The 18,235-nt window shown below is 40.7% G+C and overlaps 1 protein-coding gene across 2 annotated transcripts in view; it reads left to right on the top strand.

Annotated features, from left to right (window-relative positions):
• UHRF2 (ubiquitin like with PHD and ring finger domains 2) overlaps positions 1-18,235 on the top strand; it is a 174,599-nt gene that overhangs the window by 45,263 nt on the left and 111,101 nt on the right. The gene's annotated exons all lie outside the window — the stretch shown is intronic.

Below are 18,235 nucleotides of genomic sequence, written 5' to 3'. Positions count from 1 at the left end.
TTTCCCGCCAGCAGTCATGAGCGGACACATTGAGCTACCCAGCCACAGTAGTGATCTCGCTCTTGTGACTGCCGGGGGGCATCCGCGGTGTGAAATAAGCTGCGGATGTGCTCTATGTGACCCTACACTGCGTCCTGTTCATACTGCGTTTCAGCAGTATGTTACAGCCACGTGTCACCACTAGCCGACCAGGGACCAATCAGAGCGGTTCCTGGTCCAGCCAATACACTTGTAGGGGTGCGGTATTGTTCTGCCAGCTCCGATCCTTTGCAGGCATGGGGTGGGGTCTATAATTCATATAATGATGCCCTGAAAGCCAAAGGGGGCTCCTCTCCTTCTTGGTCCTACCAGGTGGTCAGGCAACCAGATATGGCCTAAGTAGGGGTATTGCCCAGCCCGGAACGAACAGCGTGATAAAATATAGGTGCATTTCCTCCAGTTCAAAAGCGACTTACCAAAATGATGTCCCACAAATAAAGAATTTCAAAGAAGACTTTGAAATAATTCTAACAACACAATAAGGGCTCAACGTACTTACTTTTGCCCTAGGTGAATACTTTAGGGGGCGTAGTTTCAAAAATGGGGTCACTTCTGGGGGTGCAGTATTATTCTGACAGCTAGAATGCTTTGCAAGATGAAGTGCCGCCTATAATTTGTATGATAACCATGTGACCATGCAACCAAATATGGCCTAAGCGGGGGTATTACCAAACACGGGATGAACAGCGTAGTAAAATATGGGGCGCATTTTCTACTTTTCAGATGCAATGTACAAAAAATATGTCCCACAAATGATGCATTTGTGGAAAAAAAAAAAAAGAAAATTTAAATTTTTCCACTGACTTTGTAACCATTCCAGCCACACAAAAAGGACTCGCAGTACTCACTTTTGGTCTAGGTGAATACTTTAGGGGGTGTAGTTTCCAAAATGGGGTCACTTGTGGGGGTTCTGTATGGTTCTGGCAGCTAAAACCCTTTGCAGGATTGAAGTGCAGCCTATAATCCATCTGGCCTAAAATGATGCCCAGAAAGCCAAATGGCGCTCCTCTCCTTCTGGGTCATACCAAGGAACCAAATATGAGCAATGGTGGATATGATCCAAGAAATTTAGGAAATACCATATAGCCCTTCTCCTCCTAGGACATACATAGGCAGCAGTCCATATAAAAGTTAAGAGTGTCTTTATTTGCTAACACTCTGTTAACTTTTATATGGACTGCTGCCTATGTATGTCCTAGGAGGAGAAGCGCTATATGGTATTTCCTAATTTTCTTGTATCCTATCCGCCATTGCTCATTACTCATCCAGTCCACTGACCTCCACTTCAATTGCGAGTCTACATGCCTGCAGAGGTGTTGTGCCCTGAGCACAACACTATCCGGTAAGCCTCCAATTTTTTGCGCACATTGAAGCAAAAGTACAAAACTGTCTGCACTAGGAGCGCACCTGTTTTTTTGTCTTTCTACATTAAGGAACCAAATATGGCCTAAATGTGGGGTATTTCCAAACACGGGCTGAGCAGCTCAATAAAATATAGGGGCATTTCATTAAATATCAGAAGCTATGGACAAAAAATATGTCCTGCAAATGATGCATTTGTGGAAAAAAGCTAATTTTGATTTTTTAACACTGACTTTGTATTCCTGCCAAAAATCTATGGTGTAAAAATACTCACTGTACCCCCTAGTGAATACATTGAGGGGTCTAATTTTTAGAATGGGGTCATTTGGGGGGGGGGGGGGTCCTTCATTCTACTACCTTCAAATCTCTGCAAACCTTGCATAGCACATAAAAAAAAATGTACTTTTAAAATTTTCAAAATTTCAAGTTAAATTGTTAGGCTTCTAATTCATTTAAAATGTTAATTAAAAACAAAAGAAAGGCTTTCAAAATATAGTAGACCTCTGAAAGTATAAGTTTCATAAACTATTTGGTCAGAAAGTATAAATATTTGCAACCTATTAGTGTTAAAATAGCGAAAAATCTTATTTTTTTTAATTTCATGATTTTTTGCATTGTAAAAAATTTTTTTTAAAAAACGCAAATGATGTTGGCTTACTTTTACTATGTACATGAAGGATAACTTGTGACAAAAAAACTGTCATAATTATCGTGATTGGCAAAATGTTACCAGAGTTATTCTCTAGTATAGTCAGACATCCCTGACTTAAACAGGCCTGGTCTTTCAGGAGCGTACAGGTTTACTTGTGTTGGTCCTTAAGGGGTTAAACTTCTTTGTTATGGTTTTACATCCCTATTGAGGTGAGGAAACGCTTTAGATCAGTGCCGTTGTAAAGGTTATAGGAAAATCCAGTTACCTCAGCGTGTGTCATTTTTAGCTTCTTTTCTTAGGATCCTATATGTGTGCACAGGAAGGAATCTTAACTGTTAAAACAAACTCCTCTGTGGTAAATCTTTGATTTCCATTAATTTAGCATCAGTGGCTTTTTTTTTTTTTTTTATGTAAACCGTGTTCACTGTGAGTAAGAGTGCATTTATTAGCCACAGATTTTCTTTCTCTTTCCACACATGATGGGGATAGGAAAATAAAGGACATGCCATGCTGCTCTGATCAGAGGCAATTATGTCAAGGAAGTTCACTCAGTTACAATGGCAAAGGTCAAAGGAAAAAAGAGGAGGATGCTTTAATGACCTCTGTTTCAGGCTTAAGCTCATATTTCTAATCTGGTATAAGAATATTTAGGTTTTCAGTGAGTCATATAAATCGCAATGAATTGATTTTAAATAATATCAGAAAAATGTAAAGACTAACGTATAAAATCGATTTGTTTTGGATGTTTTACTGTAAAGTTTTATTTTTCTATAAGTGGTAAAAGTTCCCATTTCCACATTCTTTTGTATTGTTTGTGAACATTTTGTCAGCTTCCTGTGACTTACTTTAGGCTTCTGGAATTTGAATCCATCTGAAACTGCCTTACAAGTCTTCAGTCTACTATTTTACAGCTATGTGCTTCTATTAAAAATTGTGATGACATCAGCACATGGAAGATAAAACTGGGTAGACTCATATAGAAAATAAACTGGTAAATACATTTTAATTGTTATCTTTTGTCTGCTACAAAAGGTGGAAAGTAAAGGTTAAAAATGCATCATATTTTAATATAATAATAATAATAATCATTTATAAAACTGTATTCAGTTAGGTCTGGTTTTAGATATATTAGACAATTTTTCTGTAACGTTTTCAGATTGCTACATTACGTTTTTAGTTTTGTGAACAGCCATGAACTTCCTGCTCCAGCATCTATCCTCCTGAGTCTGGTTGGTTTCTGTACTGAGTTGCTATGCAACAGGCGCATGCAGCTTACCCATTAATTCCCGTCTACCTAATTTTGCAGCAAGTGTCCTCCAAACTGTTGCCACCATAGCACAGGACAGATTATTTAACCCCTTTAGCTGTAGCCCATTTTGGCATTGATTACACCGCCTTTTTCATTTTTGCATTTTTGTTTTTTCTGCCTTGACTTTTAAGAGCTATAACATTTATTTATCCACAGACCCATTTGAGGAATTGTTTTTTGCGCAACCAATTGTACCTTGCATGTGTAATGACACCTTTTTAAAATGATGCAAAAAATTACAGCGCCCAAAAATTATTTGTCGTGTTATGAACCACATATTATTAATATAATGTGCTGGGGGTCTATATGCAAATATATTAGTATAACTCCATAATTACTTATGCTAACAAAAAAGAGAAAACCAAGAGCAGTTGCTACTGAAAAATATTAATACATTTTATTGATAAAAATTAAATTAAAAAGTCACCACATGTGACTAACAAAGTGGAGAATACTTTACAAAGAAAGATTGTTATTAAAGCAATATATGAGATGTAGACAGTTACAACCATCTGCAGACAGGCGTCACTATGGGTAAGGGAGGTGTTATAACTTTCTGGCAATTTTACAGTGTGCAGTGTGTATTATAGGCTTTAGTGGGTCACCATAACCTAACCAGGGGCGGACTTTCGGTTCTCTCCCGTAAATTTCACTGCATACAGAGCCTCCATTTACTCTCTTCACCTCATTTTTACATATGGACAGTGACTATGACCCATAGCTCACACCTGTCTCACCCACGTATTATGGTTGCAACTGTCTATATCTCATATATTGCTTTAATGACAATATTTCTTTGTAAATTATTCTCGACTTTGTGGTGTCACATGTGGTGACTTTTTAATTGAATTTGTATCAATAAAATGTATTAATATTCAGTAGCAACTGCTCTTGGTTTTGTTAGCACCTTTTTAAAACAGTACAATTAAAACAATACCTGCTTGTTATTGGTTTTCTTGTTATTGTTTTACAATTGTTGTTGTACTGTTTTTTTTTTTTTTTTTTTTAAATAGTTAAACTTTTAAACAAAATAAGTATGTTTAACCCCTTAAGGACGCAGGGCGTACAGGTACACCCTGACGTCCTGGTACTTAACGACTCAGGTGTACCTGTACGCCCTTGGGAATTCCGGTCCCGCCGCACGCGGGGACTGAACCAGGATGCCTGCTGAAATCATTCAGCAGGTATCCCGTGCCAACGCCTGGGTGGGTCCTGAGACAGAACGGTCAATTCAGACCGGCGATTCCGGGTCATACGGGTCTCCGGTGACCCGGAAAAGAAGGACAGCCCTGATCCCCTTGAAAGCATAGGAGTAAGGTAGCAGGGGTGCCACCCCTCCTATCCCTGCTATTGGTCGGTCAGAAGCGACTGACTAATAGCAGATCAGGGGGAGGGGGGTTGGTTGGTTAAAGTTCGGTTCCCCCGCTCTGCCCACCCACGCTAGTCCAGGCAGAGAGGAGGAACTGTTCTGTGAGCGGCGGCGGGCAGCGGCGGTGACTTACCAATCGGCGGCGATCCTGCTGAAAGTGCGGTGAGAGGTGATCCTTCTGGGGACGTGATCCTACTGGTGCCTAGCAACATCTGGAGGGGCATAGTTTGGAGAACACTATACAGTGGTCTCTAATCTGTAGCCCTCCAGATGTTGCAAAACTACAACGCCCAGCATGCCCCTACAGCAGTTTGCTGTCTGGGCATCTGGGATTTGTAGGAGATCACTGTGCGGTGGTCTCTAAACTTCTAAATCTTGCAAAACTCAAATTCCCAGCATGCCCTTCGCCTATCAGTACATGCTGGGAGTTGTAGTTTTGCAATAGCTGGAGGCACACTGGTTGGAAAATACAGAGTTAGGTTTTCCAAGCGGGAAACTCACCGTAAACCCCCGCCAGTGCGATTGTACTCTACACAAAATAAAGGGTAAAACACTATATACACAAACGTACAAGGTCCCCCCTCCCCCTACCAATAAAAATTAAAAATGTCTCGTACACCAGTGTTTCAAAAACGGAGCCTCCAGCTGTTACAAAACAATAACTCCCAGCATTGCTGGACAGCCACTGACTGTCCGGGCATGCTGGGAGTTTAGCAACAGCTGGAGTCACCCTGTTTGGGTATCACTGGCATAGAATATTTTTTGTACTGGAGGCAATTGTAAGGCCCTATTCACACGGCAGCATCTGCCCCAATTCCGCTTTTGAGCATTTTTGGCTAAATCGATGCGGAATCCAAGCGGAAATTCTGCAGAATTGTGAATGGAGTGTGGACTACCATAGAAGTGTATTAAGCTTTCATTTGAGGAGGAATTCCTCAAGCGGCATTCCGCTTAAGGTAATTCTGCCATGTGAATAGGGCCTAATGCTTGCATCCGGGTCCACCCCAATGCAAATCCCTAATTTAGGCCTCAAATGCGCATGGCACTGTCTCACTTCAGAGCCCTGTCATATTTCAAGGAAACAGTTTAGGGCAACATGGGGTATTTCCGTACTCGGGAGCAATTACGTTACAAACTTTGAGGGGCTTTTTCTCCTTTTACCCTGTATGAAAAGGAAAAGTTGGGGTCTTCACCAGCCTGTTAGTGTACAAAATGTTATTTTTTTTTACACTAACATGCTGGTGTTTCCCCATACTTTTCATTTTCACAAGAGGTAAAAGGAAAAAAAAGACCCCCCCCCCCCCCCCCAATTTGTAATGCAATTTCTCCTGAGTACAGAAATACCCCATATGTGGACGTAAAATGCTCTGTGGGTGCACAACATGACTCAGGAATGAGCGCTCACTATGTACATTTGAGGCCTAAATTGGTGATTTGCACAGGGGTGGCTGATTTTACAGTGGTTCTGACATAAACAGAAAAAAATAAATACAAACGTCTGACCCCATTTTGGAAACTACACCCCTCACGGAACATAAGGGGTATTAGTGAACCTTATCACCCCACAGGTGTTTGATAAATTTTCGTTAAAGTTGGATGGGAAAATGAAAAAAGATTTATGTTGTCACTAAAATGCTGGTGTTACCCAAAATTTTTCATTTTCACAAGGGAAAATGGCAAAATAGCCCCCCAAAATTTGTAACCCCATTTCTTCAGAGTAAGAACATACCCCATATGTGGATGTAAAGTGCTCTGCGGGCGCATTACAATGCTCAGAAGGGAAGGAGTGCCATTAGGCTTTTGGAGAGAAAATTTGTCCGGAATTGAAGGCCACATGTGTTTACAAAGCCCCCACGGTGCCAGAACAATGGACCCCCCCACATGTGACCCCATTTTGGAAACTACACCCCTCACATAATGTATTAAGGGGTACAGTGAGCATTTACGCCCCACAGGTGTCTGACAGATTTTATTTTTCATTTCCACAGCCTGCTGTTCCAAAGATCTGTCAAATGCCAGTGGGGTATAAATGCTTACTGCACCCCTTATAAAATTCTATGAGGGGTGTAGTTTTCAAAATGGGGTCATATGTGAGGGGTCCACTGTTCTGGTACCATGGGGACTTTGTAAACGCACATGGCCCCCGACTTAAAACCAAATTCTCTCTCCAAAAGCTCAATGGCACTCCTTCTCTTCTGAGCATTGTAGCTCGCCCGCAGAACACTTTACATCCACATATGGGGTATTTCCATACTCTGAGGAAATGGGGTTACACATTTTGGGGTGCATTTTCTCGCATTACCCCTTGTAAAAATGTAAAATTTTGGGAAAAACTAGCATTTTAGTGAAAAATTCTTTTTTTTCCCCACTTACACATCCGACTTTAATGTAAAGTCGTCAAACACCTGTGGGGTGTTAAGGCTCACTGTACCCCTTGTTACGTTCCTTGAGGGGTGTGGTTTCCAAAATAGTATGCAATGTGGGTTTTGTTTTTGCTGTTCTGGCACCATAGGGGCTTCCTAAATGCGACATGCCCCCCAAAAACCATTTCAGAAAAATTCACTCTCCAAAATCCCATTGTCGCTCCTTCCCTTCTGAGCCCTGTACTGCGCCCGCAGAACACTTTACATCCACATATGAGGTATTTCCTTACTCTAGAGAAATAGGGTTACAAATTTTGGGTGGATATCTCTCCTTTTACCCCTTGTAAAAATTCCAAAAATGGCTCTACAAGTGTAAAACAAAATGAAGATTTAGAATTTTCTCCTTCACTTTGCTGCTATTCCTGTGAAACACCTAAAGGGTTAACAAACTTTCTGAATGTCATTTTGAATACTTTGAGGGGTTCATTTTCTATAATGGGGTCATTTATGGGGTATTTCTCACAGAAATCCACTTCAAACAGATTTAGAATTTTTCGTGAAAATATTGAAAATTGCTGCAGTACATTCGAAGCCCTCTAATGTCTTCAAAAAGTAAAAACATGTAAAATATAAAGTAGACATATTGTATATGTGAATCCATATATCATTTATTTGGAATGTCCATTTTCCTTACAAGCATAAAGTATCAAAGTAAAAAAAAAATGCTCAATTTTCAAAATTTTCATGAAATGTGAGGATTTTTCACCAAGAAAGGATGCAAGTAACGACAAAAATTTACCACTATGTTAAAGTAGAATGTCACAAATAAAAAGGTAAAAGCATCTGAGTTATTAATGCGTAAAGTGACAGTGGTCAGAATTGCAAAAAAGGGCTGAGTCCTTAAAGGGGTACTCTGGCGCTAAGACATCTTATCCCTTATCCAAAGGATAGGGGATAAGATGCCTGATCGCGGGGGTCCCGCCGCTGGAGACTCCCGTAATCTTTCATGCAGCACCCTGTTACCATCAGCCCCCGGAGCATGTTCGCTCCGGGTCTGATGACTGCCGATCATGGTGCCGGAGTATTGTGACATCATGGCTCCACTCCCGTGGGAAGTCACGCCCCCTCCCATAGGCTTGAATTGAGGGAGGCAGAGCGTGACGTCACACGGGGCGGAGCCATGACATCACAATGCTCCGGCCCCATGATTGGCAGTCATCAGACCCGGAGCGAACATGCTTCAGGGGCTGATGGTAATGGGGTGCTGCGTGAAAGATCACTGGAGTCCCCAGCGGCGGGACCTCCGCGATTGGGGATAAGATGTCTTAGCGCCAGAGTACCCCTTTAAGGTGAAAATGGATTTAGTCCCTAAGGGGTTAAAATTTCCCTGTTCTGACCCCTTATAACATTCTTATTTTTACGTATACGCGGTGGCATGAGGGCTCATGTTTTGCATTGTGATCTGTATTTTCTATCTGTATCACTTTACTTGTATGGGACTTTTTGATCACTTTTTATTTAATGTCTTTTGGGATATAATGTGACCAAAAATCATCAATTTAGAATATTGGCATTTTTTTTCAAGTTTACACCATTCACCGTATACGATAGTCCAATAATAATAATAATATTAATAATACAATAAGAACATTATATAAAATAATTTAATAACAATGATACACTTCTTCACGTGGCAATTACTACATTTTAATTTTTTCACATAATTTTTTACAGTTTTATTTGTAAAATGGGTAAAAGGGCTAATTTTTTTGTCTTCTTGAGAGGGACTTCCCATTTTTTCACTTATAAAAAATAAAATAAAACTGGTTAGACAGAAAAGAACTGTGATCTGTAGTATAACAGGAAACCTGTTGTGGCAGTCACAGGAACACTCTTCATATGGAGTGGGCTATGCTTTTGCTGCTTCATATATTCCCATTGCATTCATTGTGTACGTGTATGTGAAAATATTGCAAGATTTTAAAAGGAATGGAAGTATTTGGACAGATTAGTTACATAGAACTAAGAGGTGCCCTATAGCAAATATTATGGCATCTGATTCGTTCCCCAGGACAGAAAGATCTGCCAGGGTGGAGGGTTATTAAAACCTGTCCTGAGGAAAAGTTGCTGAGTTGCCCATAGCAACCAATCAGATGGTTTATTTTATTTTTGAAAAGGCCTTTTGATAAATGAAAGAAGCAATCTGGTTGCAATGGGCAACTCAGTAACTTTTCCTCTGGACAGGTTTTGATAAATCCCCCCCTGGTGTTTATTTTTTTCCATGCTTTCCCTGACCCATTGGTTAATACCCATGTCCATTAACCTGTTCCTGTACAGGTTCCTGTACATGTACGCTCTGAGTCCGCTCCCGTTCTATAACGTGGGGCCACGTCATAGCGGGTCGGGCCCGGCCTCTAACAACAGCTGGGACCCGTGGCTAATAGCGCGCGTCACTGATCGCGGTGTCGCGCACTATTAACCCTTTAGACATGGCGTTCAAAGTTGAACGCCGCGTCTAAAGTGAAAGTAAAACAATGCTGGTTAGCTGAGGGGGCTGTTCGGGGTGGCCGTGGTGAAATTGCGGCATCCCGAACAGCTTACAGGACAGCTGGAGGGTCCCTACCTTCCTCCTCGCTGTCCGATCGCCAAATGACTGCTCAGTTTCAGAGATCCAGGCAGGAGCAGTCAAGCGGCAGAATCATTGATCAATGGTTTCCTATGAGAAACCATTGAACAATGTAAAAGATCAGTGTCTGCAGTGTTATAGCTCCCTATGGGAGCTATAACATTGCAAAAAAAAAGTGAATAAAGATCATTTAACCCCTCCCCTAATAAGATTGAATCACCCCCCCTTTTCCCATTTAAAACAAAGTGTAAATAAACATATTTGGTATCACCGTGTGCGGAAATGTCCGAATTATAAAAATATATAATTAATTAAATTGCACAGTCAATGGCGTACGCGCAAAAAAATTCCAAAGTCCAAAATAGTGTATTTTTGGTCACTTTTTATATAATGAAAAAAATGAATAAAAAGCGATCAATAAGTCCGATCAATACAAAAATGTTACCGCTAAAAACGTCAGATCACGGCACAAAAAATGAGCCCTCATACTGCCCCATATACGGAAAAATAAAAAAGTTATAGGGGTCAGAAGATGACCATTTTAAACGTATAAATTTCCCAGCGTGTAGTTATGATTTTTTCCAGAAGTACGACAAAATCAAACCTATATACATAGGGTATCATTTTAATCGTATGGACCTACAGAATAAAGAGAAGGTGTAATTTTTACCCAAAAATGTACTATGTAGAAACGGAAGCCCCCAAAAGTTACAAAATGGCGTTTTTTTTTTCAATTTTGTCTCACAATGATTTTTTTTTCCGTTTTGCAGTAAATTTTGGGGTAAAATGACTGACGTCATTACAAAATAGAATTGGTGGCGCAAAAAAGAAGCCATCATATGGATTTTTAGGTGCAAAATTGTAAGAGTTATGATTTTTTATGGATAAGGAGGAAAAAACGAAAATGCAAAAACTGAAACCCGGGTCCTTAAGGGGTTAAAGAGGACCTGTCAGCATATCTTACCCGATATAACTGCTGGCAACACATTTATCTAGAGTTAAATATGTTTTCTCACACTGTCTTGATGTCCTGCATTGCATTTGTGATAAAAGGGCCAAAAATTACTCACTGAAATCCTTTGCTGGCCCATAAGCAGTGCTATCCCTGGGCATGAAGCAGCTTCTGGGCAGTGTGAGATTCCAGCAAGCAGAGGAAGTAGAGCAGTGACATTGGCACTGCCCAGTCAGTCAGTCTTACTCAGGTAGATGTGAATACAGCCCTGAGCCACCAGGCTACTTGATGATGACACACACCCCTGAAACTATGATAGAAAAATCTCCTGTGCTCCAAGTAATTTTTTGCACTATCGTAGGCGCAATGAAGGACACCTGGACATGGTAGCAACATTTTCACCAAAGGCCAACATAGCAGTCGCATAGTTTGCCACTATAGTACATACTCCCTTGCAGTTAATTGTAGGTTTATACATCATATAATTTACTGTATATATATATTAGGTATTTTACAAAAATGTATGCATTGAAGAAAACAGCATGCCTAGTGTACTGTATGTGTGTTTATCTTGGGCATCATGCTAAGCTAAAGGTATTAAAGGGGTACTGCGGTGGAAAGCATTTTTTTTTTAAATAAACTTGTGCCAGAAAGTTAAACAGATTTGTAAATTACTTGTATTTAAAAATCTTAATTGTTTCAGTACTTGTTAGCAGCTGTATGCTGCAGAAGAAATTCTTTTCTTTTTTGAATTTTTTTTGTCTTGTCCACAGTGCTCTCTTCTGACACCTGATGCCCGTATCAGGGACTGTCCAGAGAAGGAGAAAATCCCCATAGCAAACCTATGCGGCTCTGGACAGTTCCTGAGATGGACAGAGGTGTCAGCAGAAAGCACTGTGGACAAGACAAAAAAGAAATTCAAAAAGAATAGAATTTCCTCTGGTAGCATACAGCTGCTAATAAGTGAAAGGATTCAGATTTTTAAATACAAGTAATTTACAAATCTGTTTTAACTTTCTGCCACCAGTTCATTTAAACTTACCCTTTGAAATGTTTTTTGTTTCCTCATATTTGTCTGCAAATCCTCAGATTTAGGATGACCTTTTTTTTAACTGTAAACTAGCAATTTAGCTTCCATGCCTTCCTCACTACTCCTTTCCTGTCATACTTCAGTTAGAAATGTGCCAATTTGTAGACAATTTCTGGATGTTTGTTAAAGGCAAAAATAAACTTATCAAAGCTTTAATCAGAGAACTGCTATAAGAAAATGTTTGAGCAAAACACAGAAAAAGTTGCAATTTTTTAAATTTTATTTTACACCAGAAACTGGTGTGCAAACCTCGATAAATTTCTACACCAAACCCCCCCCCCCCCCCCCCCCCCTTCCCCGTCCCCTCAAATATTGTTATCTTTTTAATAGCTTACTGAGAAGATGCTGGCAAATAGACTTTTGAGACTACTTAAATATTTTTTTCCTTTTTCCTTCGTGGATTAACATGAAATCCATAAATGGTTGGGTTATCTGAAAATCGTCTGTTTGGTAAAGCAAATTTTTTTTTATGTTAAAACTGTATTTTTTGGGTAATTTTTTGTCATTTATTTCTATATACTGTCATTTATTTGTATACTTCTCCCTTAAAACAACTGGATATATATATAATATATATATATATATATATATATATATATATATATATATATATATATATATAAATATATTTTATTTTATTTTTTATTTTATTTTTTTTTACTAAATACTTGCATTAAAGGAAAGGCCATGTCTTTCCTGAAACAAAGACTTTGCCCTTACATTTCAGAGATGTAAAATATTACTTACTGTAAAATGTTGAAAACAGACTATGAGGATTTGTAAAGTGTCCCTTACTTTGTTACTGTATGGTGCTGTCACTGTAAACAGCTATTACAGTAAATGCCTTATTGTAAGAATGAACAGAATACGGTAGCAATTACTACATCTGAAACATTGCTTTCTGGATGTTCTATCCTGTGAAAAAAAAATGCATTGACACACGTTTTTAAGACTAGTGATTTGCATAGCGTAACAGACTAAACCCTTTACTAACTGCAGAAAAATCTCATGAAGCATAACCTTTATTCCATTGTAATGAGTCACTGTTCAAAAGACACTATGGACTGCTGCAATATGTTTATGTAAAATATATCTACAAATTGCTGCCAAAAAGCTGTCATAGGATGGGTTCACATACTGTGGTGGTGTAGTTGATATAAAAAACCAATTGTGTATTTAATACTAGTTATAACGGTTAAAGGAGTACTCCGGTGGAAAACAATTATTTTAAAGTCAACCGGTGTCAAAGTTAAACAGATTTGTAAATTATATAGAAAAATTGGGGCTCAGAGTCATGAATATTAGATACAAATTAATTTATTGATAATAAGATATTCGTAATATTTGTGTCTTTTGACCCACAGGGCCCTTGTGGATCAGCAGAAATACACTGATATATTAAATAGTCTATACATAAAATATTCAAAGCATAAAATATGGCAAATAATTATTTAAAACTAATAAAATACATAAAATGAAAAAACTTTAAAATTATTCGCTAAGTGTCCACAGAGTCTGTAGAAATGATGCAGATAGACAATGTGAATAAATATCTCAGTTGCGGCAATAAATCCAGATGATTTATTTTCAATTATGGTGTCTGTAGATATTGTCGCTAACGGATACAGCGATTGATACAATAGTAACTGGGCAACAGATGAAACAATTTGTAACCTTATATGAGGTTGTGATTCTAGTTCCGCGCTACTAGAGACTTGGCGGTCTCAAAAAATGTGTAGCGGCAGTAATTATTTTTGGTTGCTACTGGTTACAGTATTTGAAATGCAATATGGTAAAAGTTGGTACCTTTGTTGTATGCAGGGTTGGTCGCTGGACGGGTCCAGGTTTCCCAAGCAGTAACAGCGCTGCTAGAGACACGGCTGTCTCACAGGTATGCAGCAGAGATGGTGTATAGTGGAAGCGCTTATCACATGATAAATCATTTTTAGTTGGTACCTCTATTGTGTTGTCCTGATAGTCAGCCAGTCACAATCCCTGGGCAGAGGGTGCGCTGTTAGACTTGGCCGTCTCAGTTCGTAAAGCGGCAGCAGTGGGCTCGAACTGAGGGTACTGCAGCAGTTCTCCTGCAAGCAAGGCAAATGGAAAGCCAGCAATGTTCTCCTGGTGTGGGTGGCACGTAATGTCCTGTGAGGATTAGCAGGTGCCGTGGGTTTTTGTGTATTGCTGTATCCTTGTGGGATTTTGGTGGATGACACTTAGGATAAATAGTAGTTTAAGCTGGACGCGTTTCAGGTCCTCCATAGGACCTTTTTTCAGCAGCTCAACATGTAAGGCTTACATGGTGAGCTGCTGAAGAAAGGTCCTATAGAGGACCAGAAACGTGAAAGTCACAAATATTACGAATAGCTTATCAAAAAATGAATTTGTATCTAATATTCATGACTCTGAGCCCCAATTTTTCTATATATTTTGTATAATTTTTGGCGCCTTGGGTGCAGGTGTTATTTGGGCAGCCCGAGTCACAAGTTCTCTGGGAGATAAGAGCCTCTCTAATATTTCTAGATTTGTAAATTACTTCTATAAAAAAACTTAATTGATCCAATACTTATCAGCTGCTCTATGCTCCACAGCAAGTTGAGTAGTTCTTTCCAGTCTGACCAGAGTTCATGATGGAGCTTCCAACAAAGACGTGAACTTAGCCTTAAAGGGGTATTCCGGTGGAAAATATTTTTTTATATCAACTGGTGCCAGAAAGTTAAACAGATTTGTAAATTAGAAGAAGAAAATGGAACGGCCGGCATGCTTAAAACTACAGATTTATTTGCAGCTTTTAAATCAACAGGAACACGGTGAACAGACAGTCAACATGTACGACGTGCTGATAGCAGCCGGATCCTGCCGTGTATGACACAAGCACCTATGCTCGCGGTAATACACAGGACGTAAATGTGCACGAAGTTATGCCAAACCAGGACGTAAATTTATGTCCGTGGTCGTTAAGGGGTTAAGGCTAAGTTCACGTGTTTGTTGGAAGCTCCATAGTGAACTCTGTTCAAATAACTGAACAAAAAACATGGTAAGTAATATTTTTTGTCGTATTAAAATCCCGGACTGAGCAGATAAATGAAAAAGCAAATGGAGCCACAACTCCGAGTGTAAGATTTTTTTTTAAACAGAAAATTATAGGAATTTAGATAATTTTTTTTTTTTTTTTTGTTAGCAAACTATTTTTATTAAGCTACTGTATGTAAAGTATTTAACCTGTAAAGGACAGAGGGTGTACAGGTACGCCCTTGCGTCCTGGTACTTAAGGACCAAGGGTGTACCTGTACACTCTGGTCCTGATACCGCAGTGTGCTTCATACCCGGTGGGTCCCGACTGCTATCAAAGCTCAGCATTAAACAATGTATGTAATCGCAGTATTGCATGTTATAAGTAAGGTGTATAAAAATAAAATAAAAAATAAAAAAAGTTAAAAGTGAATGATCCCATTCCCCATTAAAAGTTTAAATCCCCCCTTTTCTCATTTTATAAATAAAATAATGTAAGGGTATGTTCACACTGAGGTATTGGAGGGGAATTTCCACGAGTAATTCTGCTCGCTTTTTCCTCTCCAATTCATTCAGCAGTGAAAATCCCCATAGAGCTGTGCAGAATTTCTGCCCCTCAGAATTTCCTCAAGCAGAATTCTGACGAGGAAGTCTGTTCCGCTTGAAGAAAGAACATGTTCTTTCTTTCAGGCGGAATCAGCGTCGTTCTCCCATAGAGATCATTGTTATTTATTTATTTTTTTTGAGTCAGAAGTATTTCCACGCGGAATTTGCGCATGAAAAAAAAAAAGTTATGAATAGAAATACTTGATACTCCTCCTTCGCATGAAACCTGCATTTCTGCGCGGAATTCCGCACGAATTCCACGTGAATTCCGCGCGATTTCCACGCCAATTCCGCGCGATTTCCACGCCAATTCCGCATGAAATCTCTGTGAGTTCTTGTGGAAAAGTAACAATATTTTGAGGCAGAAAATTTCTGCTTGATTTCCGCCCCAATTCCTCAGTGTGAACATACCCTAATAAAAAATAAACCTATGTGGTATTGCCGCATGCGTTAATGTTAAAATATAAGGTTAGTTAACCCCCTTAAGCACAGAGCCCATTTTCACCTTAACCTCTTAAGGACGCAGGGCGTATCCATACGCCCGTGGGAATTCCGGTCCCCACCGCTAGCCGGTTGGGGACCGGAGCCGGATGCCTGCTGAAATCGTTCAGCAGGCATCCCGGCATATCGCCCAGGGGGGTCATTATGCCCCCCATGTCGGCGATCGCCGCAGATCGCTGGACAATTTAGTCCAGCGATCTGCGGTGATTCCGGGTCAATCGGGTCTCCAGTGAGCCGGTGACCCGGAATTACTGGCTGTTCGGGGCAGTCTCTGACAGCCCCGAACAGCCAGAGCCTGCAGGGGTGAGGTGGCACTGGTGCCACCTCACGATCGCCCTGATTCGTCGGCCGAATTACCGGCCGACCAATCAGGGCGCCTGCTGCGGGTGTCACTCCCGCACCCGCTCCGCCCCTCTTCCGGAGGGCGTGAGCGGGTGCGGAAAGACGACCCCAGGTGCTGGGGACCCCGATCCCCGGCGTCAATGTTGGGATCGGGGCCCCAGGAGCGACGGCGGCGGCGAGGGACAGTCCTGTGATGAAGCAGCAGCAGGAGGTGAGTTACAGCCTCCTGCTGTTGCTTAGCAACAGCTCCCAGCATGCAAAAAGGGCATGCTGGGAGCTGTAGTTATGCAACAGCAGGAGGCAGACCACCACAACTCCCAGCATTCCCTTATGGGCATGCTGGGACTTATGGTTTTGCAACAGCTGGAGGCACATTTTTTCTATGGAAAAGTGTACCTTCAGCTGTTGTATAACTACAACTCCCAGCTTGCACAAACAGCTAAAGTGCATGCTGGGAGTTGTAGTGGTGCATCTGCTGGTTGCATAACTACAACTCCCAGCATGCCCGTTGGCTGTCGGTGACTGCTGAGAGTAGTAGTTTTGCAACAGCTGAAGGCACACTGGTTGTGAAACTTAGAGGTTTTTTTTTTTTTACCTAACTCAGTGTTTCACGTCCGGTGTGCCTCCAGCTGTTGCAAACTACAACTCCCAGCAGTCACCTTACACCATGCACCGTACATGCTGGGAGTTGTAGTTTTGCAACAGCTGGAGGCACACTGGTTTTGAAACACTGAGTAAGGTCACAAATTCCATGATACATAACCAGTGTGCCTACAGCTGTTGCAAAACTAAAACTCTCAGCATGTACAGTCTGTCGGCGCATGCTGGGAGTTGTAGTTTTGCAACAGCTGGATGTCCCCCCCAATGTGAACGTACAGGGTACACTCACATGGGCGGAGGCTTACAGTAAGTATCAGGCTGCAAGTTTGAGCTGCAGCAAATTTTCTGCAACAGCTCAAACTGCCAGCGAGAAACTACTGTGAACCCCCGCCTGTGCGACTGTACCCTAAAAACACTACACTAAACTAACACAAAAAATAAAATAAAAAGTAAAAAACACTACATATACACATACCCCTACACAGCCCCCCTCCCCAATAAAAATGAAAAACGTCTGGTACGCCACGGTTTCTAAAACGGAGCCTCCAGCTGTTGCAAAACAACAACTCCCAGTATTGTCGGACAGCCGTTGACTGTCCAGGCATGCTGGGAGTTTTGCAACAGCTGGAGGCACCCTGTTTGGGAATCACTGGCGTAGAATACCCCTATGTCCACCCCTATGCAATCCCTAATTTAGGCCTCAAATGCGCATGGCGCTCTCACTTTGGAGCCCTGTCGTATTTCAAGGCAACAGTTAAGGGTCACATATGGGGTATCGCCGTACTCGGGAGAAATTGGGCTTCAAATTTTGGGGCGTATTTTCTGCTTTTACCCTTTTTAAAAATGTAAAGTTTTTGGGAAAAGAAGAATTTTAGGTAAATTTTTTTTATTTTTTTTACATATGCAATAGTCGTGAAACGCCTGTGGGGTATTAAGGTTCACTTAACCCCTTGTTACATTCCCCGAGGGCTCTAGTTTCCAAAATGGTATGCCATGTGTTTTTTTTTTTGCGGTCCTGGCACCATAGGGGCTTCCTAAATGCGGCATGCCCCCAGAGCAAAATTTGCTTTCAAAAAGCCAAATGTGACTCCTTCTCTTCTGAGACCTGTAGTGCGCCAGCAGAGCACTTTTCACCCCCATATGGGGTGTTTTCTGAATCGGGAGAAATTGGGCTTCAAATTTTGGGGGGTATTTTCTGCTTTAACCCTTTGTATAAATGTAAATTTTTTGGGAAACCAAGCATTTTAGGTAAAAAATATATATATATTTTTTTTTACATCTGCAAAGTCGTGAATCACCTGTGGGGTATTAAGGTTCACATTACCCCTTGTTACGTTCCCCGAGGGGTCTAGTTTCCAAAATGGTATGCCATGTGGGGTTTTTTGCTGTTCTGGCACCATAGGGGCTTCCTA

This window comes from Hyla sarda, chromosome 1, assembly GCF_029499605.1.
Source record: "Hyla sarda isolate aHylSar1 chromosome 1, aHylSar1.hap1, whole genome shotgun sequence".
NCBI lineage: Eukaryota > Metazoa > Chordata > Amphibia > Anura > Hylidae > Hyla > Hyla sarda.
Note: the sequence above shows the minus strand (reverse complement) of the source record. Positions and strands in the feature narration are given on the sequence as shown.